The sequence below is a fragment of the Gopherus evgoodei genome, chromosome 11 (assembly GCF_007399415.2).
Source record: "Gopherus evgoodei ecotype Sinaloan lineage chromosome 11, rGopEvg1_v1.p, whole genome shotgun sequence".
NCBI lineage: Eukaryota > Metazoa > Chordata > Testudines > Testudinidae > Gopherus > Gopherus evgoodei.
The window spans coordinates 6,486,947-6,512,926 of NC_044332.1; the positions used below are offsets into that span (position 1 = coordinate 6,486,947).

Below are 25,980 nucleotides of genomic sequence, written 5' to 3' on the forward strand. Positions count from 1 at the left end.
AAAACGCTAAAAGAACATTACTACGGTTGCAAATACTCGATATGTAGGAAGTGCCAGAAGAAAGATTGCTTGTGCAACTTTACTTCAGAGCTTCTGCACCTCGATAGTCTTTAATTACAGGTTTCAGAGTGATAGCCATGTTAGTCTGTATCAGCAAAAAGAATGAGGAGTACTTGTGGCACCTTAGAGCAGGGGTCGGCAACCTTTCAGAAGTGGTGTGCTGAGTCTTCATTTATTCACTCTGATTTAAGGTTTTGCATACCAGTCATACATTTTAACGTTTTTAGAAGGTCTCTTTCTATAAGTCTATAATATAGAACGAAACTACTGTTGTATGTAAAGTAAATAAGGTTTCTTAAATGTTTAAGAATCTTCATTTAAAATTAAATTAAAATGCAGAGCCCCCTGGACTGGTGGTCAGGACCAGGGCATGTGAGTGCCACTGAAAATCAGCTCACGTGCTGCCTTTGGCATGCATGCCATAGGTTGCCTACCCCTGCATTAGCGATTAACAAATTTATTTGGGCATAAGCTTTCCTGGGCTAAAACCCACTTCATCGGATGCATGCAGTGGAAAATACAGTAGGAAGATATATATATACACAGAGAACATGAAAAAAGGGGGGTTGCCATACCAACTCTAATGAGACAAATCAATTAAGGCGGGCTATTATCAGCAGGAGAAAAAAAACTTTTGTAGTGATAATCAGGATGGCCCATTTCAAACAGTTGACGAGAAGGAGTGATTAACAGTATGGGGGAAATGAGCTTGGGGAAATAGTTTTTAGTTTGTGTAATGACCCATCCACTCCCAGTCTTTATTCAAGCCTAATTTAATGGTGTCCAGTTTGCAAATTAATTCCAGTTCTGCAGTTTCTAAACATTACACAAACTAAAAACTATTTCCCCATGAAAGTCACGACCACTTTTACCACTGATTTCAGTGGGAGCAGGATCTGGCTCTAGACTCGTTATATAACAGTGCACAGTTCTTTGCTCATCTGTTTATTAAGCCCTTTGTTCCTTGATGCTGATTAGTTTTTCTCTTTAATTGTGCTAGAGGGTGGGGGAGGGGCACTGCTATGGAAATAACAACAAAGACTTTTTCACGGGGTACGTCGGGCAGTTGTTCTCCGGTGAACATTGCACAGGGTTATAACAAGCAGGGAGTGGTCTCAGGGTCCTATCTATAACACTCTGGATCATGGTTCCCCTGCCTACCCACCTTCAGGCACCCCTTTTCAGACTGTAACGGGCACCGTTTTTAACTGCAAAACCGTGGAAAGAAAAGCTGGTCAGGGTACGTCTCCCAGTTTCATAATGAATAGGCCTAGGGCTCTTTTCCAATTTGAACATCGCAGTTCTTTCTGCTTGCATAATAATCTAGAACCAAGAGGAGTGTGATCAGATGAATCATGATTTGAATCAGAAATGTGAAATAACCATAGCCCCCGGAAGGGAAGCAAAACTTGCTCTTTCTAATTCAACGAAACTAATGTGACCTAATATATCCAGCTGGTTATTGTATCTTAGCATGGAATCAGCGGGGTAGGCTTGTGATCTAATACCCTGCATCCTAAGATCAGCAAAATTCACAAACGCTCATCCCCGCTGGAGACTAAGGCTATGTCTACACTGCAGGCAGGCAGTGATTGAAGTACATGTGGACACAGATAGCTAGCTAGGAGGAGCACTGGAGCCATGGCTTCACTGTGGACTAGTTAGCTGACAAATTACTCAGCAGTCTGAGGGGGTAGCTACTACCCATCTTCACTGCTGTTGATGCTCACACGAGCAAGATCGATAGCAAGGCAGCAAGTTTTGAACCATAGCTTAGCACAGGCCCTGAGGAACTAGGCAGTCCCACCCTGCCATCCAGCAACCTGCTAATGGCTGCCAAACTAGAACCTGAACTCTGAGAGACGGCTCCAGTCCTGGGAACTGACTGGTGGAATGCTGGGGGGCCTGACTGGTTCCCAGCTTTTATTTAAATCAAGGCCAGGAAGAGGAAGGTGTCCTTTCAATTCTGTCTCCCCTGGTTTGGATGGTCTCTTTTGCATTACACCTGCTCCTGCTGTCAGCCTCCTGACTCAATGGTTTGCCCTCTGGCCTGTCCCAGACTCTGACCTCCTGGTATGTGATCTGGCCTGACTCCTGCTCTGGCCACTAGGTGAGACCACCCACGTATTGGGTGACACTTGAATATGCTGCAATCACACCTCGGACTGCAGTGCAGAAAGAGACCGTCACCCAAGACTTCATTTCATGCACATAAAGTCAATAGTCTTAGTTAGGCTACACGCAGGGGAGAGGGTTTGCTGGATTGGGGCCAGAGCCTACAGCTTTCCTGTCCGTGTAGTGTAACCACTTCGGATTCTAAAGGGCTAGATCCTTGGTTCTGGTCTCAGGAAGGACTGTGTGAAGGCAACACTGCCCGAAGGATGCTAGCAGCCCTGGGTGTATGCCTCTTTTCCTAGCCATGCCCCCTGCCCTGTGCATAGTTGTGGGGCTCCACCAAAGGGTCTCTAAAATAGCTTGAAAGCTGCTTTGTGCTGCTGGAGCAGAAGAGCTATGAGGGGGCCCAGAACCTGGCCCTGAGTCATGGCAGCAGTGGTCTAAATCAGGTCTGTAATAGAAAGGCTGCAAATAAAGGGCAAAATCTGCCCCTAAATCCATAGCATTGCTTCGGTGTGAGTGAGGGAGCTTTTGGCATATGCTACTAATAACGTTTCTTGGCCAATTCCCCTACGAAGACCTAAAATAGTCCCAAGTGTTGCTTTTTAAAGATGCGATTAACTTTTAATTCCAATTCTAATATCACTTAGGGAGGAATTCAGCCTGTGGGACACAAGCCAGATCTAACCTCAGTCATGCTAGTAACCTGGGCAAAATCTTCAATTTGCACCTCTCTAGGTCCTTGCATCTAGGCTACATCTAAATCTTGCTGGTTCTGTCTGAGTGAGCTGTAAGATACGGCCTTTCCGACCCACCTACCCAGCCAACACTCTCTCGCTGGAGCTCTCACCGCCTGGCTCGGGTTACTGCAACATCACTTTGCTCTGGGCTTGACAAGTGTCCGGTCCTGCCCTCTCCTGTCCATTCAGGCTGCTGCTGCAAAGTTCATTCTCCTAGACCTTCACTTGGCCCATGTTACCATCTTTGTATCCTCCCACTGGCTCCTCCTTCTGTATCACATCAAACAGAAGCTGCCTTTCATCACTTTCAAGGCCCTTCACCCCATCCTACCCCTTTTCTGTCATTCAGTAGCAAGGGGTTGACTCCTCCTCTGATGGGGCCATGATGCCAGCCTCCATCCCTCACTCGTTAAATCTTCAAACAGGTACCTTCATCCTCTCTCCTATGCTGCCTCATATGTGGGGATGAGAACCCCGTAAACAGCTGCAACAAAGCTCCTTCCCTCAAAACTCCCCTTTCCTGTAGTGCCTATAAATCCCTTGACAGGGGTTAGGTGGCTGGTGCGGTGTGACCCCTGCCAATCAGCAATATTGTCTCATTGTTCTCCTCCGCCTGTCTCCATCTGTTATCTCTTATGGGTTAGGGCAGGGACTGGCCTCTTGTTCTGGATTTGTATAGCGGCTAGCACAATGCAAGCCTGGTCCATGACTCGGGATCCTAGGCGCTACTACAAATTCTGCTGCTTATAGAATGGCTTGATTAGCCTGCCGGGGAGAGGATGAGAGAACAAACACATGGCAGATGTCGCAGATGTTGCTTAAGCATGACTGGAAGATGCTTGGATATTACAGATTGGAGCCCAGCATAAGAACCTATACTGAACAAATAGCATCAACCCACTCTTTTAAGGCAGGTCTCTGATACAGTCAGGGATAGTCTCCTCTATGGCGTCTGGGGGGACAGGGAAGCTAAGATGCTGCACGTTCCTAAGGTACTTACATGGCACCACAGTATCAGAGCATAACCTTTAATGCAGTTATTCTCAAAACACCCCCCACTAACCACCTGTGCTCTAGGTGGGGGGGACAGGATGCCTGGGCCATCGAAGGGGATTACACACAGATCTTCTGAGTACCTGCCTAGCACCCTAGTCACTGAACCAGCCTTTCTCTACCTCTCTAAGTAGCTACACGCCTATGGCTCTTCAGGGTGGAGAGGGGCTGAAATGGAAAAGGGCCTTTCCTTGCCTCGTGCTCGCCCTGCGGGTGGCAAGCAGCTCCCCCTCGTCCAACCCCTGCCCCAGCATGCAAGGCAGCGAGATCACTCAGGTGGCACCCAAAGGCACTGTCCACCCGGAGCCAGCCCCCGAAAGTGTGAGTCTCCTAGGCGAGCCGCCATCACCAGCGCAGACAGACCCTGGGTCCCGATCTAGTTTATCACACGAGAAACCACGGTGGCAGCCTCAGGGGTTCAAGGGCGTTTTCATACAGGCCGATTCCAAGTCCTTGAGAACTGAGCACAAGCCTTTAACCAGTGTCCAATGACAGCCTCATAAAGTGAATCGTTAGCCAGAGCAGGAGCTGAAGGGGCCCAGCACGTGGCTCTCTATGAAACACATGGAGGGCCTGATTCAGCTCCCCTGATAAGCGGGCCCTTCCCTCACCCTGGTTTCTGTAGCGTTGCCAGTGGAGTAAAGAACCTTTCACTGTAAGAGAGGCAGTGCTGAGTCCGATGGGCTGGATGCCTGGGTCGCTGCTCTCCTCTTTGAGCCAGGGGGCAGGGAGCAGGAGGAGCCCTGGCTTCAGCCCCCTTTCTTGCTGGCCTGGTGTATAGGGGGGAGAGAGCTGCCTTCCCCACCCTCAGAGCAAGGAGGTAAGCAGGTGAGCACTGTGACCACTGGGCGAGGTCCGTTCACTCAGTCACTAGCTAGCTAGGGTGACCAGACAGCAACTGTGAAAAACCAGGCCGGGGGTGGGGGAGGGAATAGGCGCCTAGATAAGAAAAAGTCCCCAAAACCGAGACTGTGCCTATAAAAATGGGACTTCTAGTCACCCTAAATCTAGCCCTCTCTGAACAGCTGTGTGTATCCCCTGTGAGAAGCTGATGGGAGGCCTGCATGGTAAATGACAGGCCAGGTGCCTGTGTCTGTACTGTTTGTCACTTTCAAGGATTACGCTGAGGTGTTACCAGCTATTACTCAGCTTCAGTACTGGCAGCCAAATCTGGCCGTGTGCTGGCCACCTACGAGTGTGAGCTGGTGACATGCCCCGACTGAGACGGGCCTGAGCTCAGATCTGGACTTTGTCAGAGTTTGCAGGTGTTTTCATACAGGCCGATTCCCAGTCCCTCCAGTGGCCACCTGGAGTGCAAGGGTACTAAGAAAGGAGCAAAAAGAACGAGGAGTCCTTGCGGCACCTTAGAGACTAACATTTGGGCATAAGCTTTCGTGGGCTACAACCCACGTCATCAGATGTGGAAAGGAAAGGAGCGTTAACATGCACAATGCTTGTAACACTCCCTCCACCTTTCAGACACTAACGGGCAGGTGATGCAAACTTCACCTAGCTAATAGCGCTTAGTTTGAAGCTTCCCTGCAGATCTTCCACGTACACAATCCCACTGAATTCATTACACCCCCGGGGCATTTTGTTTGCAGAGGGCCACTAAATAGAACCTTTCCAAGAAAGGAAATGCAAGGCAAGGCAATTCACTCTGAGTTCCATTCAGTCCAGCCCATCCACTGTTCCTTTGGGCAGCGAGGAGATCAGGTTAAGCTGATAGTGTAATACACGAAACTCCAAAAGATATATACATCCAATGATCCAAGCCTAGTGAAGTCAATAGAAAGATTGCTGTTAATGCAGTTGGCTTTGGATGAGACCCAAGTCTTCCTCATTAGCCCCATCCTTAGAAAGGAATGGTCGTGTGAACAGGGGCAAGATATCTGTCTCCCCTCACCATGCTGCTGGAAAGCAAAGGTTTGTTCATCCTTTTCAGCACACAGATTTTTGTTTACTATCAAGGTGAGGGCTTAACCTGGTGATTAAGTCACGGGGATGGAGCTCCCTGCTCTGCCACTGACTTCCTGTGTGACCTTGGGCAAGTCACTTGAGTTCTCTGTGCCTCCATTCCTGCGCTGTAAAATGGAAAGCCTTGCCTACCTAGCCCTCAATCCTGCAGTCAGCTCTGGGTAGGCATACCCCTACAGCCGGACCACCCCTTTGGGGAAACTGAGGCAGTGAGACGAACTGACTTGCCTGTGGCCACACACGTCACCTGACTGGAATTTGGGATTGCCTGACTCCAAATTGTGCTTGTTCCACCAGACTATGTTGCCTCTCAGAGTTTTTGGGTGTGGAATTTGCTCCAAGGCACAATTCCCTTTTCTTGGAAGGCCACTGATCATGTGTATTGTCATCTACAGGCATAACGGTGTTATGCCCTATACTAGAAGGAAAGGATCTATGCTTGGGAGTCTGGGAGAACAAAAGGCTTGCTGTACTGGCTGGTGGCAGGCAATGTGCAAACTTCCCCACTCATCTTGCTCCATAGAACCAGCATGATCTGTGATGGTCACTGCCAGTTGTGTGCTGAAGCGGTCCTGGGCACCCTTAGCTGAGACCACCAAACTCAACTCCCTGGTCTGATCACCACTGGATTTCAACCCAGTCTCAAGAAACAAAAACCTGCGTGCGTTAACCTACTTGCATCACCATGGCCCCAGTTTTAATTATGATTTATGATGAACTCATGCCACAAAAATAAAATCATTGAGCAAATGGGACTATATAGGATCACCTCTTCATATCACCACAGTCTAATCTCATATTGATTTCAGCATCTGAAAGTCTCCACTAATTATCATGCACCAGTAGGCAAAATATCACATGCTGCGGACTCAACTCTATTCAATGTTTCCCAAGCTTGGAACAAATTTCCTTTAAAAAAAATGGATCATTTTTGGAGACAGAACTAACCCAGGCTTATTTCTCTTGCTATAAGCCCCAACATGATGCAGATACCACTAGACACAGTCACTTTAACTTGATTTTTTTTCCTCCAAAGCCTAAAGAACTTGGATTTTCTGTGTGTGAGTGATGCTGGGTTTTTGCTTTGGTTTTTGTTGGTGGTGGGTTTTTGTTTGTTTGTTTTGGTATGTTGGGGGTGTTTTTTTTTTTGGTATGTTCCTTTAGATTTTTGTTTGCTTATGCAATCACCTGCTTTCAAGTCACAAGATTTCCAAGACTGAAAATCCTGGGTCTTTTCTCAGCTCGTTAAAAATTGCCATAGATTTCCCTTTTCCTTGGGGTCTTTTAATTCTCTTTCCTGTAAAGGCATTACAAGTCTGGCAATAGGATAGCGGCTGGGGTTTGACGTGCCTAGGCCAAATTCCTCTCTGGTGTAACTGCACCGGCTTCCACAGAGTTACACCAGGATTGCATTTGGCCCCCTATTTCCTGTCTATTCCCCTTACACTTTACTGCAATCTCCGAAGACTCGCTCCTCCTGGGAAACTGGGTTACGAGGGGGAGTGGGGGTGGAGAGAGTCTTGTGCCCCCCCCAGCTGAGCGCGTCTCTGCCGCGGCAGCTCCAGCTGGTTTGCTCGGCCCATGTGATCGCTGCGCACCGATTAGGGGGTTGGTGCTGCCCAGCCCCACGGCAGGGGATGGGAACCCAGCACTGGGAGCATGTGACAAAAGCATATTTTAACCCCACCCCCTGGGACTGGATTGCCACCGAGCCGGGCAGGGAGATCAAAGCAACATCGGCTGCAGCCCTTCGCAAGGTAAAGTGCAACTGCGCCTTCTCCTGATCAGTTCGCAGGGGTTTCAGCAGGGGATCTGATCGGAAAGGGGGGAGGGTGCCTATTGCTAATCAATTCTTAAACTGAGAGTTTCCCCGCTTTGTAGCAATCACCAGCGCTGCCCTGCTGCTGCAGCTGATATGGCAAGTGAAGGATGGTGACAGCAGCCCAGGTAAGCCTGGGGACTGGAGAGAGGAGGGGAGAGAAATCCCCCTTTTAGTTTGGGAGGGGTGGTGCCCTAAGCAGGTAGACTTCCAGAAAGAAGGAGAGCTACATTCTGGATTAACCTGTAACGCAGAGAGGCTAAAACTGTGTCCAGAAGCACAGCCCAGTTCTCCCAGCTCTGCCTTGAATGGCCCTCAAAGTCCCACGCTAGTTTAATCAGCAGGAAAGACCAGTAGAAACTGGTATATGCTCCCCTGACATTGAACGCCCTTTGAGCCGGCCTCAGAAATTAGGTCGCTTTTCAATATGGTGGTGGATACCCAGCCTGAGGCTGCAAAATGCCAGTGTAAAGTGTGTTCATTACATTTCACATGCACTCCGTGTCATACGCATGGCTGGCGGCGCCCTGCTTTAGCTGAACTTTCAGAAGAGCCTGCTGTGGAGAACAGGGCAGCTTCCTCTGTCTGCATCTCCATGCTCCCATGGGTTTAAGACTCAGGCCTGCTTACCTAGAAATCGAGGAATTGTCCACCTGCTGCCTGGCCTAGCGATTTCACCTGAAGCTGTGTGGGTAAATCTAGTGCAATCCCTGAAAATGTAAGGATCATTACTTTGTGTGTGGTAATTTCATTTGCAATGCAGTATTAATTATGAATAGATCTTCAAGGAAGCTTATACACCATTTCTAGAATCTAGAATAAATCTAGAAGCCATTCAAGATATAATCCTGCCTACTTTTGCCTGCACACTCCTGTTGACTTTAATAGAGCCACAAGGTGTACATGGGGTAGGGGATCATGCCCCAACAGGTTAATTTTTAGCATCATGTAAGCAGAATAAATGGGGCAACTCCCATTATTGTTAACAGAGTGACTATCTAATCTGCCCCATGTAGGGCTGACTCCTGTAAAACCACTGTGGCAGTGGGAAGTAACTTTGCTTGAAGACTCTCAGTTTCTTAGGTTTTATCATTTCAAACAAACCTTATTTATGGCCCTTGTCTAGAGGGGAGGTTAGTTTCATTTTTAGAGATCAAAAATTGTTGAATGTACAGGTGCTCTGAGCACGGGATGCCAGTTAATGGATCCTGGCAGGTGCGGGGTGCCCGCAAATCCTGCTGTCTACATTGGCAACTGAGGGCACATAGAAGGCACCTCGCACCATGCCAGACTGGGCCCTTCCTTTACCTTCAATCTGTCTTTTGCTCTTGAGTCTTTTAAATGGAGAACCATTCCCAACCATCCAGCTAGGGAACAAGGATGGTGCTTCCAAGCACGGATATTTTTATTGATCTTGTGGCTCTTAAATACAGCACACCGCAGAGTGCTAATGCTTTGCAAATATTAACACATTCCTAAAGGGGAGGGCGTGGATGTGGGGGAGGAGGGTGTGTGAGAGAGCAGATATTATTAAAAATAGTTCTGAGTATGTATTGTTGACATCTGCTTGACACCCTGCCAGAGTCTTGTGATCTCCAGAGAGCAATTATTCTACCTCAGAGGTCTTTAAAAGAACAATGAAGGTCTGAAGCCACTTTGCCTGTGCCATGTCTTCCTCCTTCACTTTCTATTACCCCATCAGTTATTCCCCCCTCCCACCACTGTTTATAATTTGATAAATACATGTAAGGTTAAGAAGAACTAAAATTATGTTCTGTGAGCTTTGTTCCTTATATACTTTTTAAAACAACTCTTTACATGATTCTCTCAAAATTATAAAAGGCCCCGCTCCTCGGCAAGGCTTATGAAAACAAAACAATTGTGGGGTTTTCGGGCCTTCCTATTTTAAAGCTGTGCTGAGCCAAAAAGGTACAATTACTGCTCAGATTTCAAACCACCAGATTCTGGAATAAAATGTCCAAATATGGAGTTATTCCAGAATAGCTATTGAACTTTAAATGTACACTTGACTTTATTCTGGGTTAATTGTCATGTATGAACAAGCCCATGTGTTTGAGTTTTAAACCCATTGTAGCTGATTTTATCATGTAAATGCTAACAGACACACTACAGTATATGTTCAGCTATTACCATATAACAGAACTATGATATTCTGAAGTTTTAATGATTCAAAACATTGCAGTTTTACAGTAATGCTGCTTACTTTTCTTTTTTTTTTAATTTAATCATTAGGTCCAATAAACATTAGTTTCTTCTCTTGTTTCACTCAAATCAACTTCAAGTTAATGATATTAGGCTTTCCTTGATTGCACCTGCTTCTTCCGGAAACTGTTGGGCACTCTCCCGAAGAGGTTTCATTTCCAGAATTGCTGACTTTCCACATTGAAGTTAATGGGAGCGCAGCACTTCTGAGAATCGGGCACCTATTATCTTATCACTGTGCGAGTCTAATCTTAATGCATGTATTCTGGAAGACTTGAGTACGTAACTGAATTAGTTACTGTACCTTAGATCAAAGACTAGCACGTGAATGGCAAACAGACAGCTGATGAGTTGAAGTATTTATCATATCACCTGTATGTTGATTTTCCTTAATATAATCGGAGGTTAGAAATGAAGCTATTATCACTGCATGTTCCAAAGCCCGAATGTGTGTCAAAGACAAAAATGAAGGATGTAAAAAAATTGCCATGTGGGACATTTAACAAATCTGGGGGATTCCTCCCTTTAGTGTAGCCAACTCTTTCTGCAGGCTCAGCTTCATAGGTCTTTATTTCTGATACAAATAATTTTCAGTAATTTGAGCAAGAGGACACCAAAATTGTGTGTAACAGAAGTAAGTTGGGGCCTAACATGAGTGATGCCTCCTGAAATACATTTGAGAGGTGCACTAACCATGAGACTTTCTAGCCAAAATATCTCATGGTCTAAGATCCAGTGCTCATTTCTTTAAAGGGACATTGTCAGGTTAAAAAAAAAATTAATTGCACCCGTGCTGCTAATAATACTTTAGGATGTAAATTCAGGATCAAATTTAAGCACATGCCTAACTTTAAGCACATGCTTATGTGCTGTCCCGGAGAGAAATGCTTTCTTGAATTAGGACCTCAATTATTAAAGGAAATGATTTTTTTAAAATCAAATTCACTGTCCACTACTTTAAAATATTGGAATTTACTTGTTTCATTTCTCTCAACTGAAACAATAGGGGGAAAGCTGCTACGCAATTTCACCCATCCCAGCCCTGGTTGTCGGTTTCCTAGCAGTTTCCTTTTGTTGTGGGGCTTGGGTTGCCAGTGCTGCAGGGAACCGATTGAATGTAAACACAAACTGTTTTCATGGAAATGTTTTAAAAACCGATACATTAAAAATCAGGGTGAATGGAAAAGGTTTTCTTTTTAAAAAGAAGCTTAATTCATTTGTACCCCGTTGATCAGGGCTACTGTTTTCTATAGCTGAAGATTTTCTTCTCTGGCTATAAATAGCTTTTCAGTAAATATAGTCACTATTGGCCTCAACTCGGGCAGACCTGTGTCTAGTCAAGATATTTGTATGGCTCCCCGTTATTGTAGCATCTGAGTGCCTTGCCGTCTTTAATATATTCACCCTCACGACACCCCTGTGAGGTAGGAGAATGTCGTTCCTACTTTACAGATGAGGAATTAGAGCACAGAGGGTGTGTTTACACAGCCCGCAGCAGTGGGCCTCCCAGCTGGGTTAGCAGACTCAGGCTCACAGGGCTGGCACTACTGCACTAAACCTACCTATGTAGACAGCACTTTGAAGTTGTGCTTTGCGCTCTGAAGGCCACTTCCCTCCCCAGGCTTCAGAGACCCCTGAGCTCCAGTCCGAGCTGCAACATCTATTTTTAGTGCCTCGGCATGAGTGTGAGTGTGTTGACCCAGGCTCGGAAGCTCACTGCCTCTGAGAAGGGGAGGTTGACGCAACATGCGCACCCCTATACTGTCTGTGCTTGAAGGTAAATTCACATGTTCAAGCAGGTTAGCTTAATGTTATTTCACATGCCTCCTTTGGGGCAGATCTGAGGCTCGTGTAAATCCTAGCTCTTAAACATTTGCACCAGCTAAGGATTTGCCCTACAATCTAGCATTCAGCCGAGAGGGTGCGTTTTCAGTTCAGTGTGTCCCACATGCTCTGATTCTGCAGAGCACGTAAACATGAGCTGAACTTCTAAGCACTTGAGCAATCCTATTATAGGGCCATGAGATGGTCGAGTTCAGGATAGCGACAAAAGGAAGAAAGGAGAACAGCAGAATATGGACCCTGGATTCAGAAAAGCAGACTTTGACTCCCTCAGGGAACTGATGGGCTGGATCCCCTGGGAGGCTAATGGGGGAAAGCAGTCCAGGAGAGCTGGCTGTATTTTAAAGAAGCCTTATTGAGGGCGCAGGAACAAACCATCCCGATGTGCAGAAAGAATAGCAAATATGGCAGGTGACTAGCTTGGCTTAACAGAGAAATCTTCAGCGAGCTTAGACACAAAAAGGAAGCTTACAAGAAGTGGAAACTTGGACAGATGACCTGAGAGGAATATAAAATAATGTTACAGCATGCAGGGGTGTAATCAGGCAGGCCAAAGCACAATTGGGGTTTCAGCTAGCAAGGGATCTGAAGGGTAACAAGAAGGGTTTCTACAGGTATGTTAGCAACAACAAGAAGGTCAGGGATAAGTGTGGGACCCTTACTGAATGAGGGAGGCAACCTAGTGACAGAGGATGGGGAGAAAAGCTCAATGCTTTTTTTGCCTCGATCTTCACAGACAAGGTCAGCTCCCAGACTGCTGCACTGGACAGCACAGGTACGTCTACACTACAGGATTATTCCAATTTTACATAAACCGGTTTTCTAAAACAGATTGTATAAAGTCGAGTGCATGCGGCCACACTAAGCACATTAATTTGGCACTGTGTGTCCATGTACCGAGGCTAGCGTCAATTTCTGGAGCGTTGCACTGTTGGTAGCTATCCCATAGCTATCCCATAGTTCCCACAGTCTCCCCGTCCATTGGAATTCTGGATTGAGATCCCAATGCAAAAACTGTTGCGGGTGATTCTGGGTAAATGTCACTTAATCCTTCTTCCGTGAAAGCAACGGCAGACAATCATTTCGTACCCTTTTTCCCTGAATTGCCCTGGCAGACGCCATAGAATGGCAACCATGGAGCCCGTTTTGCCTTTTGTCACTGTCATCGTATGTGTACTGGATGTTGCTGGCAGATGCGGTACTGCAGTACTAAACAGCAGCATTCATTTGCCTTTGCAAGGTAGCAGAGACGGTTACCATCCCTATTGCACCATCTGCCATGCCATTGTAAATTGGCGATGAGATGACGGTTATCGGTCGTTCTGTACCGTCTGCTGCTGTCATGGGTGCTCCTGGCTGGCCTCGCTGAGGTCGGCTGGGGAGCATGGACAAAAATGGGAATAACTCCCCGGGTCATTCCCTTCTTTATGCTTTGTCTAAAAATAGAGTCAGTCCTGCCTAGAATATGGGGCAAGTGTACTAGAGAACCAGAGGGCACAGCCGCTCCGTGTCAGAGCCCCAGAGATCCCGCAAAAATGATGAGCTGCATGCCATTCTAGGGGGTGCCCCTGCAACAACCCCATGCGTTGCTTCCCTCCTCCCCCAACCCTCCTGGGCTACCATGGCAGTGTCCCCCTGTTTGTGTGATGTAATAAAGAATGCAGGAATAAGAAATACTGACTTTTTAGTGAGATAAAATGAGGGGAAGGAAGCCTCCAGCTGCTATGATAGTCCAGGCAGGACATTAAAGGGTGGCGTGGGAGAGGAGCCCAGCCTTCCTCTGCTATGATAGTCCAGACAGTATAGAATCTTTTCTTTAGACATGAAAGGGGGGGGGCTGATGGAGCTCAGCCTCCAGTTGCTACAATGAAGATGATTACCAGCCATTCTGTACCATCTGCCGGGAATGACCAGGAGTCATTCCCGTTTTTACCCAGGCGCCCCCGGCCGACCTCACCAAGGCCAGCCAGGAGCACTCACGGGCTGATGATGACGATGGATAGCAGTCATATTGTACTGTCTGTCACCGGGAAGTGGATGCTGGTGTTCAGCGCTGCAGCACTGCGTCTACTAGCAGCATGCAGTAGACATAGGGTGACATTGAAAAAAGGCGAAAAATGTTTTTTTTCTCTTTTCTTTCAGGGGGGAGGGTGTAAATTGACGACATATATCCTGAAACACCCAGGAAAATGTTTTTGACCCTTCAGGCATTGGGAGCTCAGTCAAGAATGCAAATGCTTTTCGGAGACTGCGGGGACTGTGGGATAGCTGGAGTCCTCAGCCCCCACTCCCTCCCTCCATGGGCGTCCATTTGATTCTTTGGCTTTCCGTTAGGCTTGTCACACAGCACTGTGCTGTGGCCTCTGTCTATCATAGCCTATAGATTTTTTCAAATGCTTTGTCTTTTCGTCTTCTGTAACGGAGATCTGATAGAACAGATTTGTCTCCCCATACAGCGATCAGATCTAATATCTCCCGTATGGCCCATGCTGGAGCTCTTTTTGGATTTGGGACTGCATCGCCACCCATGCTGATCAGAGCTCCACGCTGGGCAAACAAGAAATGAAATTCAAAAGTTCTCGGGGCTTTTCCTGTCTACCTGGCCAGTGCATCTGAGTTCAGATCGCTTTCCAGAGTGGTCACAATGGTGCACTGTGGGATACCGCCTGGAGGCCAATACCGTTGATTTGTGGCAACGCTAACCCTAATCTGACATGGCAATACCGATTTCAGCGCTACTCCTCTCGTCGGGGAGGAGTACAGAAAATGGTTTAAAGAGCCCTTTATATTGATATAAAGGGCCTCGTTGTGTGGAAGGGTGCAAGGTTAAAGCGGTTTAACACTGCTAAATTTGCTGTAAATGCGTTGTGTAGACCAGGCCCCACAGTATGGGGAGGAGGTGAGCAGCCCTCAGGGGTGAAAGAGCAGGTTCAGGACTATTTAGAAAAGCTGGTCATGCACAATTCCATGGGGCCGGATCTAATGCATCCAAGGGTGCTGAGAGAGTTGGCTGATGTGATTGCTGAGCTATTGGCCGTTATCTCTGAAAACTTGTGGCGATCAAGGGAGGTCCCAGATAATTGGAAAAGACAAATATAGTGCCTGTCTTTAAGAAAGGGAAGAAGGGGAATCTGGGGAACTACAGCCTCACCTCAGTCCTTGGAAAAATCATAGATCAGGTCCTCCAGGAATCCATTTTCAAGCACTTGGAGGAGAGGAAGGTGATCAGGAACAGTCAACATGGATTCACCAAGGGCAAGTCATGCCTGACCAATCTGATTGCCTTCTATGATGAGATAAATGACTGTATGGATATGGGGAAAGTGGTGGACATGATATATCTTGACTTTAGCAAAGCTTTTGATACGGTCTCCCACAGTATTCTTGCCAGCAAGTTAAAAAAGTATGGATTGGATGAATGGACTGTAAAATGGATAGAGAGCTGGCTAGATTGTCGGGCACAACTGTTAGTGATCAACGGCTCGATGTCTAGTTGGCAGCCAATATCAAGAAGATTGCTCCATGGGTCAGTCCTGGGGCCGGTTTTGTTCAACATCTTCATTAATGATGTGGCTGAGGGTGCAATCCATCCCATCATCAAGTTTGCAGGTGACACTAAGCTGGGGGGAGAGGTAGATATGCTGGAGGGTAGGGATAGGATCCAGAATGACCTGGACAAATGGAGGATTGAGCTAAAAGAAATCTGATGAGGTTCAACAAGAACAGGTACAGAGTCCTGCACTTAGGATGGAAGAATCACATGCACCACTACAGGCTGGAGACTGACTGGCTAAGCAGCAGTTCTGCAGAAAAGGACCTGGGAATTAGCGGATGAGAAGCTGGATATGAGTCAACAGTGTGTCCTTATTGCTAAGAAGACTAACAGCATATTAGGCTGCACTAGTAGGAGCATTACCAGCAAATGGAGGGAAATGATTATTCCCCTCTATTTGGCACTGGTGAGGCCACACCTGTAGTACTGTGTCCAGTTTTGGGCCCCTCACCACAGCACGGATGTGGACAAATTGGAGAGAATCCAGCAGAGGGCAATGAAAATGATTAGTTGGCTGGGGAATATGACTTACAAGGAGAGGCTGAGGGAACTGGGATTGTTTAGTCTGCAGAAGAGAAGAATGAGGGGGGATTTGATAGCAGCCTTCAACTACCTGAAGGGGGTTCCAAAGAGGATGGAGCTCGGCTGTTCTCAGTGGTGGCAGATGACAGAACAAGGAGCAATAGTCTCAAGTTGCAGTGAGGGAGGTCTAGGTTGGATATTAGGAAAAACTATTTCACTAGGAGGGTGATGAAGCACTGAATGGATTACTAGGGAGGTGGTGGAATCTCCATCGTTAGAGGTTTTAAAGGCCTGGCTTGACAAAGCGCTGGCTGAGATGATTTAGTTGGGGTTGGTCCTGCTTTGAGCAGGGAGTTGGACTAGAACTTCCCGCGGTCTCTTCCAACTGTAATCTTCTATGATTCTAAGGTATTAAAAATCCCAAGGGCTTCCTCCTTAGCTCCTGAAAAACCTAGCTTTCCCCCATGACAATTTCTACAGTGCAGTTATTAGAAAAACCTGCCGTAGTTGAAATCCTGAAAATGTGGGCCCAGCACAAATGGAATTGATAGCAAAAGAATAACATTGGGACTACCATAATGGACATATTATTTATTGCCATGGCTTATTTAAATGCAAGCGAGTTGAATTAAGCTGCCACAGAGTTTCGAGTTTATAGTATCAGAGAGCCACTGGGGTTGTACCATAGACCATTTGAATAGAAGTAGAATCGATGGGGTGAAATGAAGACATTATGGCTGAATATCTGGGAAAAGCTTCCACCAATGAGATATCTGAGGCTGTGGAATAGTCTCCGAAGGCCAAATAACTCCTTGGCCCAATGGCTGCTTGGGTTTCTGGTGCAATCGATTTGTAAAGCTTTGGGAATGTGCGGTAGGAAGCGCTCCTGCGCCGGCAGTAGGGAAGAGGCCTGGGTAATTTACTACTAGGTCCCATCTCTGACTTCTGTGAGTCTATGAAATGCTTTTACTCCAGACCCCACACAACAGCATTTCATGCCCAAAACTTGTTGGACTAAATTCATCCCGAATGTAACTCCACTAAGTCAGTATCGTTAAAATCAGTGATGAATTTGCCTGTTGATTCTCAGCCACGTCTCCTGGAATGTGGTTGGCATTCATGCATTGTTCCCACTGGCCAATTTATGCCAAGCCATTCAATGCTTTATGTTCCTATCCATTGCTGCTTAGCTGTAATAGGAATATTTAAGTCATTAAACACCTGTGCATGCTGTATGCTTGAACTCATGTCAGATAGGAAAGGAATTAACTTGTGTTGGTTTAGCTTCTGTTTACTTTGCATGTTACCATTAATTTTTATTGATTTACAGTGCCGCTGGCTTCGCAAGGTATTAAACGTCTGCACAGAGGCAGGTACAATAGCATCTTGTTTCTGTATATTTTGATTTAACCCATTCAAACAGTACCAAATAATAAAAATATATCTCTTTACTAATGTAATTCCCAAGACAGTATATCAGATTTATGCTGTTTATAACAGATCAAAATTTAACTCCCCTTAGGTATGGTCAAGCTATGTTTCTCAAGGCAAAAGTCCTGTCTTCCTGACATAGGACTAGATTCTACTATCCTTTCTCACACCTTTACTCCAGGGTTGCTCCCACTGATTGCAGTGCTACCGCTGGAGTAAGCCACTACTATACATGAGTAGTGATTCTCCTTGATTCTCAAACCGAAAAACATTTTAACTGTATTCCTGAAGGTCAGATTGTCCTCCCATGGAATAGCATCTGACTCCAGTTGAAGCCAGTGGAACTTTGTGTGAGTAGAATCTGGTCCTAGTTAAAGACACACCAAAAGCAGAGTAAGAAAGTCTGAATCTTGCTCATAACAGTTTAAAAAATGGTATGTGAATAATAAATACATGGCATGGCATCACTGCATCAATCAACAGCAATGCTCCTATGATTTTAGGGGGATTCCTAAAACCGGCTGCCTTGTATTTTGGCACCAGTCAGTTGTTTTTATGTCAAGCAGATCAGAAAATCACTGAGAGCCCACCCAGAGAAGTACGGGGCTGTACCTTGGTCTACCCTCATTCAGTGGCGGATTAACAAATTTGCCACCCCTAGGCCCTCAAAAAATTCCCCCCCCCATGCCACCTCACCTCCGCTCCCCTGTGGCAAGCCTGGGAGGGACGGGGGAGAAGGAGAGTTGTGGCACACTTCGGAGATGGCGGAGGTGGAGTGGAGGTGAGCTGGGGCAGGAAGCAGTTCCCTTTCTCTCCCCCACCCCCCAAGAGTTACTCCCCACACCCGCTGGCCCCAGCTCACCTCTGCCATCCCCTGAGCACGCCACTACTTGCTTCTCCTTCCTCCCTCCCAGCACTTCCGCGTGGCAAGCCGGAAGTGCTGGGAGGGAGGAAGGAGAAGCAAGTAGTGGCGTGCTCAGGGGATGGCAGAGGTGAGCTGGGGCCAGGAGGGGAGGGAGGGGGGAGAAGGGGAGTTGGGGCGCTCTCGAGGGATGGCAGCAGTTGAGCAGAGGTGAGCTGGGGTGGGGAGCAGTTCCCGGGGCACACGCCCCCACGGGTTACTCCCCGCACCCGCTGGCCCCAGCTCACCTCTGATCCACTCTGCCTCCTCAGAGCGCACCACTACTCGCTTCTCCCTCCCTCCCAGCGCTTTCGCGTGGCAGGCCTGGGAGGAAGGTGGAAGGAGGGAAACACGGCGCGCCTGGGGGAGGAGGCAGGCCGGGGATTTGGGGAAGGGGCAGAGTTGGGTAGGGGGCGCAAGCAAATTTGCTGCCCCTGCAAATTTGCCGCCCTAGGCCTAGGGCTTGTTGGCCTAGGCGATAATATGCCTCTTCCCTCATTGCATGTTGTAGTATGGGCGGGAGACAACAGCCAGGCAGAGCTTTGAGTCCATCCGCCTCATCCCTGATGCACCAGCCAGCACAGCCATGCCTACATGGAGAGGGAAGGAAGCTGCCCTAGGCATCGGGCTGTCGTGCATGGTTTACTTCTCCCATGAAGCAAGGGAGAACCATGACTGAGCCACAGTTTGGGTCCTGGTCCCTGCCTGGTGCCGTGCAACTATGCACAACTTTTCCTTCCAACCTAGCGGTAAAGCGACAGTGTAGCCCCTTAAAGAGACTAACAAGATTTTATAAAGATTGGGATTTAAAGGAGGAGGAAGACTAAAAATAATCTCACTAGTTTCCAATATAGGCTGTGTCTAGTATACCCATTATCCATCTGAATGTTTGCTGTCAATCATACACACTGCTGTCAAATCCGGAAAACACGCCTTTACAAATTACAGCCTACGCTGCGAGTGTTAGCGGATTGTCAGTCCCCAAAGCTTCCCTTTCTAATTCCCAGCGTCCATCAATTTCTAACCCTCATTAATGTCGTGATGATGTTTGCTCCAGCAATTGCTCAAAGACTAACGAGAGCCCTTTTTCCTTAGCATAAAGTTATAACTGTGATAAGGTTTGCCTTAAACACTATCCAAAATGAGATTGGACCATTAAATAAAAGTTGCAGTAGTAATACGTAAAACTAGAATTCCTGGTGTAGATCCAATCTGAAGTTAAAGTTGTTTGAACTTGTTTTCTCCCCGTGTGCTGTGTACTGGATGTGTCGTTGCAATGTTCTGAAGGGATGCAAAATGCAAACGATAGACGCTCTGTAGAAAACTACAAACAGGTGAGGGGGAAAAATGGGATTATAGACCTGAGACATCTTATGACTCTGTGATCGTTCCAGAGAGCGAACAACAGCCAGTGAACTTGTCTTTGACATGAGTGGAGGCTTCCTTGGGGTTGGCAGGGAGGGCTTTCTGCCTGCTGTGTTTGGATACAGTGTAATCTCTCCACTCTGCAGTCAATTGGATCCTTTGTGTTAGTTTTTCTTGCCTTCTTTCAGCTCAGAGAAGGGCAGGAGCTGCAAAACTCAGATCTCAATTTCAGCAGCACCGAGGACCTCTTGCTTCTCCCTGGCCACTTGCAGGGATTTGTCACGGTTCTGAGTGCACAAGCCATTAGGGAGTCTTGCACTCTGATGGCCTGGTGAGGAAACACAGACTTTCAGCACCAGGTTCACAGCTGGTATAAATCAGCATAGCTCTGTCTAAATTCCTGGAGTTGCACTGATGCACACCAGCTGAAGATCTGGCCCATAATATCGAGAAGACTTGATGGATACATCGAGTGACAGCAGATTTTTGAATTAACATTGGGGACCTGATTTTCGGAAAGTCGAGTCTGGGAAAATATGCACGATAGAGTTGAACAAATAATTGATTTTTCAGTTCAGGGGCCAAACCAAAACATCTTTTTTTTTTTTTTTTTTTTAATTGTTCAGTTTGAACCAAAAGTGAATTATTTTGGTTTTTCTCACCTGGAGGGAAAAACTGGGGAGAAAATTGTTTGTGGTTGAACAAAATGTTTTGTTTGACCCTGTGGCAGGGTGTACCAGGGCCTTTCAGGCTCCCTGCTGGAGGGCCTGTGGTCCTACCACACTCTGCTCCAGAAAAGGAGCAGTGAAGGTGAGTCCTCCAGGCCTGCCTAGAAAGGCTGCAGGGAAGCAGCCAATCAGAGTCCAGCTGGCTCTATTAAAAGACCCTGCAGGGACTGAGCAGGTCAGATGCTGGCTGGGACTAGAAGGGGGAAGCAGGACTGGAAGGCTGTGAAATGCCACAGGTAAAGAGTCCTGGGAGAGACCCTGAGGTAAGGGTGAAGAGCAAGGGGCTCTGTGGGAAGTGGCCCAGGGAATAGCAGCAGCAACTATTAAAGAGAGCAGTATGTGGTTACTATTTGTGGGTTGGAACCCAGAGTAGTGGGGGGCAGTCCCCCCCCCCACTGGAAAAGTGGCCAAAGCCCCAAGAAGGGGACAAGTTTAATTTTGAAGCCCAAGCACAGGGCTAGAATTTAAAGGCAAAGAAAGCCCTGGAGTCACTGCTCTATACCTGGGTAGGGACAGACTTAAAGCTAGCCCAGAAAGGGCTGACAAATGCACCCAGAGACAGGGTTGCAGACATTAGCAAGGGTACAGGGAGTTCATGCACATTGACTGGGTGTGACTTGGCCAGAGGGCTGAGCCACTGAAGACCCACCTGATGAGGGCAACAGCTGACAGGGGACACAGCCAAGAGAGAGCAGGTTTGAATCCACCCCAAAGGGGGCACTCACAAGAGGTGAGTGGCCCCTGTCTCACACCCACAAGTGTGGTTCTGGTTTTTTTGTTGTTGTGGTGGTGTGGTTTTTTTTCCTGCTAAATTCACTGTTTCAAAAGGAAAAGTTGAACCATTCCATTTGGAACTGGCCAAACTGAATCCTTGCAACTTCTTGCATTTTTTCCAGTTTATTTATTTAGCCAAAACTGTTCACCGAATTTGACCTGAATTTGCCACTTGTGTTCTGAAAAACTTCACCCAGTTGTAGTGCAAAATACATGTATACTAGGCAGGGGTTAAAGGGTGTATGTGTATATGGGGGGGGGTGGAATACAGCTAAACGCAGAGAGGGGCTCCCCCTTTTCTGCCTGGCTTGAGTTAGCAGCACTCTCACATACCACCTCATCCTTCATTGCTGTCACAATGAGAACTCTCATTCCTATTTCATTCCTCTCATTCCTGTTGAACTATCTCTAAGGCTGCTTAAGTTACTATGCTGAGGACATGGAGAACTGAAAGCTCCATTGCAATGCATTAGTTTTACTGGGAGTATGAAGGCGAAACTGCTTAAATGAAGCTGCCATCAGAGGGGTAGCCATGTTAGTCTGAATCTGTAAAAGCAGCAAAGAGTCCTGTGGCACCTTATAGACTAGCAGACGTTTTGGAGCATGAGCTTTCGTGGGTGAATACCCACTTCGTCAGATGCATGTAGTGGAAATTTCCAGGGGCAGGTATATATATATATATATATATGCAGGCAAGCTAGAGATAATGAGGTAGTTCAATCAGGGAGGATGAGGCCCTGTTCTAGAGTTGAGGTGTGAAAACCAAGGGAGGAGAAACTGGTTCTGTAATTGGCAAGCCATTCACAGGCTTTGTTTAATCCTGAGCTGATGGTGTCAAATTTGCAGATGAACTGAAGCTCAGCAGTTTCTCTTTGAAGTCTGATCCTGAAGGTTTTTTTTTTGTTTTTTTTTTTTGTTTGCTGCAGGTTGGCCACTTTAAGGTCTGCTATAGTGTGGCCAGGGAGGTTGAAGTGTTCTCCTACAGGTTTTTGTATATTGCCATTCCTAATATCGGATTTCTGTCGTTTATCCTTTTCCGTAGCGACTGTCCAGTTTGGCCAATGTACATAGCAGAGGGGCATTGCTGGCATATGATGACGTATATTACATTGGTCGACGTGCAAGTGAATGAACCGGTGATGGTGTGGCTGATCTGGTTAGGTCCTGTGATGGTGTCGCTGGTGTAGATATGTGGGCAGAGTTGGCATCGAGGTTTGTTGCATGGATTGGTTCCTGAGCTAGAGTTGCTATGGTGCGGTGTGCAGTTACTGGTGAGAATATGTTTCAGATTGGCAAGTTGCCTGTGGGCGAGGACTGGCCTGCCACCCAAGGCCTGTGAAAGTGTGGGATCATTTAAGCAGGCTTATTGGTATCTGCTGCTTTTTCCATATGTAAGTTCTGCAGCGGCGCTTGCAAGTCAGATAGATGCACTGATACCCAGCCAGTGATGGCCTGACTTGCATGCACAAGTGTCTGATTTCTGTGTACCGTTGTGGGAACCCTTTGTGCAAAATAGGCATGCAGTTGTGCTCCTTTTGTGTGCAGCCTTGGGCTCCCGTTCTTCTGAAAATCAAGCTGTCAGTTTAGTTTGAGAAGCCTGGTGGTTCTTGGGCTTGGTCTACATGGAAAACTTGCACCGCCAGTGCAGACGTGAAGAAATCCAACCCCCTGGCCAACATAGCTATTACCTGAGATGGCTCATAAGGGAGGAGGGATGGCTCAGTGGTTTGAGCATTGGCCTGCTAAACCCAGGGTTGTGAGTTCAGTCCTTGAGGGGGCAGCTTAGGGAGCTGGGACAAAATCAGTGCTTGGTTCTGCTAGTGAAGGCAGGGGGCTGGACGTGACGACCTTTCTGAGGTCCCTTCCAGTTCTAGGAGATTGGTATATCTCCAATTATTATATAATTATATTTTAAAAAAGCATTATATAAACTGATCTTACAAGAGTGCTCTCATTCTGAAGCCTTTGGGGCCAGATCCTCAGCTGGTGTAAACCGGCTTCTCCTTCCATGGCTCTACATCGATTTACATGAGATGGAGATCAATTCCATTTGACTCATCTACGGTCACCAGATACATAAAACATCTGCTGACTCTCAAGTTAATGAGTTTTGCGTATTTTATTCATACATCTGTAAGAGAGGGACGGGGATGGGGGAATCAGCTGATGGTCATGTTGATTTTATTTTCTTTCCTCAAAATAGGAGGTTATGTTTGTGGCGTTCATGCTGGTGAGTGCTCTTGTGTAAAGCTGCAAAAGTCAATGAACAAACATTAAAAAATCAACTTCAATTAGTACATGCTATTAACTAGCAGGCAATAGCTTTCCCATTTGATTTCCAAGAAAGCTTCATATTTAAAAGCGGCAGCAGCTTGTTTACCAGAACTGTATCAAGGGAAGATTTTTTTTTTTTTTTTTTTTTTTTTTTTTTTTTTTTTTGCTCCTGAATTCTCGTTCAAATGTCATTTTCATGTGATACTGCCATGTCTGACCTCCGTGTGGGCACATTGCTGACAAAAATAACCCAAACACTGCAATATTGAGGCCTCACTAATAAGAACTGTAAAACCATTGCTGACTGTTAGACCAACTCTGCAGCTGTCTCAGTTCAGCAGACCACTTGAGCATATAGGTTGTTCCATTGACAAGATGTCAACATCGATTTCAGAGAGGCTACTCCAGTTCTTAAAGTTAAGCCTTGTGCTTATGTTCTTGGCTGAACTGGGGTCCCTTTGAAGTCAATGAGAGTTGTGCTGATTTCAGTGGAATGAGAATCGGGCAAATGCTGAATGCTTAGTGTTTGGCTCTTGGGCTTAATGGTACCTTCCTTCATAAGCAATCCCATTGATTTCCTTAGTGGGAGGCACCACTTGGTAAGTGGGGGTGGCAGAATCTGACCCTATGCCATTGAGACATGTTCACAGTCCTTTTCAGATGAGGCTCCACCTTGTAAAATAAGGAGTGATCCTCTTCCTCCTGAAGTTAGGAGGGAGCATTGCTGTTTATTTGAACAGCAACAAAAGTAAGACCCAGATGTCAAACTTTTCATCATTGTAGTGCAAGCAATTGGTCATAGATGCCAATTTTAAGCAAATCATTACATTTTGCTTCAAGTTAGAGTTTCTATATAGCGAGAATTAACACTGACCATTTGGTCTCTTGCCCAGTCGGACCAAAAGTTGTGACTGTCTTGTCAACAAAATATTTCCTTCCTTGCCTGAGCAGCAGCATATGTGCTATTGTGTTTGTGAAGGGACTAGAAACAGGCATGTCAATACTTACATTCTAATTATTCATACTGTTCTATTTTTTCTTCTTCTCATTAATGAATTCAGAACAGAAGCAAAGCCATGCTTGAGAGGTCCTGGGATAACTGCAGCAAAAGCCCTTAGACAGGCTCTTGTTGGAATGCTAATTGTCATATATTGACCTGCTATTTGGATTCATTGGTGCAAAGCCGCTCTCAAATCTGCTGACGTAATTTGCTGATAAACTCATTGCTCACTTCTGCTAGTTAACTAATTGTTCTTATTGGGCTCCCAACTCAGCTGGACAAGCTAGAAATAGATTCACAGCTTCAAAGGGAAAAGCATGTGCTCAACTCAGAAACTGTCTTCTCCTGAAAACTCCATTTCTACACAAAATTCATTTGAATTTGGATTCAGCTCACCTAAAGTCCTTTTGAGGCCCAAATCCGGTTGATGTTAGTCCACCTGTCGCCCTGAATGAATTGCTAAACTGAATTACTCTTCCTCTTGCTTGGCAGATGAAATACAGTAGCTAAGTAGCTGTGACAAGGAATTTGCAGCCTGGACTGTAGGAAGCTATCTGAAATGGAGGTGACCTGGGGAGAAATCATTTTGGGTGATGGCCTATGTTGAGAGCATGGTCTCAGTAGATAGAACTTCTCATCCTGGCAGAATTTTGTACCTCTTTAGTGTGTCTTACTCTTGGCTTAAATACCTTGGTGGGGAGGGGAGAAGCATGTAAAGTAAGGTTTGCTCCTACAAAGGAAGAAAATGGATTCCTTTGGCTACCCGGAGTACTTTCTCAAGGAGAGAGCCCCACTCATTAAGTGAATGAGAAGCCAGGGTGATAACTAGGCCTGTTTTGGCAATCAGATTATTTTAGGTTTTGTCCTGCACCCTGTGACTTGTTCTTATTAACAAGAGTCCTAATACACAATACAAGAGATTTAAACCTTCTGCCTTCAGTAATCACATGCATACAACGAAACCAGACTTGTCTTAAGTTATGGAGATGACATTAGTGAATTCATGGTGACAATATTAATGGTATGATGACACTGTTAAATAAGTTGCAACCAAAATATGCTTGGCTTGTGTACAAAGCTGGGACTAAATCAGATGGGAGAGAAACAAGCCAACGAATCAGAAGAGCGGGGAAAGCTGTTCTGTGACCATTGGTTGTAGTAGGTGTCTGTAGAGTGCTTACATCAGGCCAACCTGGCACCCTCTCTGAGGGGGAGCAACAGCCTTGTCCACGGTTGTTCAGGTCAGGCTAAAGACCGGGGAGCTGTAGCTGATATCAGTTTGACAGGCAAAACCTCTCCCAGCAGGGAGACACCAGCAGGCAGGGACCACATCCGGGACCACACGGCCTGAGGTGCTGGTTGGCTCCATTTGCCCTGCAGTTTAGTGTAGAAAATAAGGAAAGGAGAAGCAAGAAGTTGACAAAAGCCACCCTGCTTCCCTTGAAGTCCATGGGGATGACATTTTTTTCATCCTATAGCTGCCATGGCAAGCAGAGAAGATTCTAGAAGTCCTGTCACCCCAACCCCTCACAAACATCAGGCCTTGACTTGTTAGGAAATGTTTAAGATTTGTATAGTTCAGATGCACTTTGTAAACCGCCTG

General features: G+C 46.5%; 1 protein-coding gene across 11 annotated transcripts in view; it reads left to right on the plus strand.

Annotated features, from left to right (window-relative positions):
- The first annotated feature begins 7,488 nt into the window (after positions 1–7,488).
- The window catches only part of MLPH (melanophilin), an 88,991-nt gene continuing 70,499 nt past the window's right edge, over positions 7,489–25,980 (plus strand). For 3 of the 11 annotated variants that reach the window (XM_030580642.1, XM_030580639.1, XM_030580641.1), the window contains exon 1: positions 7,494–7,702. The gene's annotated coding sequence lies outside the window, so the exon portion shown is untranslated. Of the gene's footprint in view, positions 7,703–17,257; positions 17,278–20,571; positions 20,593–25,980 lie in introns of those variants that run through there. The other 8 variants (XM_030580637.1, XM_030580636.1, XM_030580634.1 and 5 more) reach the window with 6 other exon arrangements.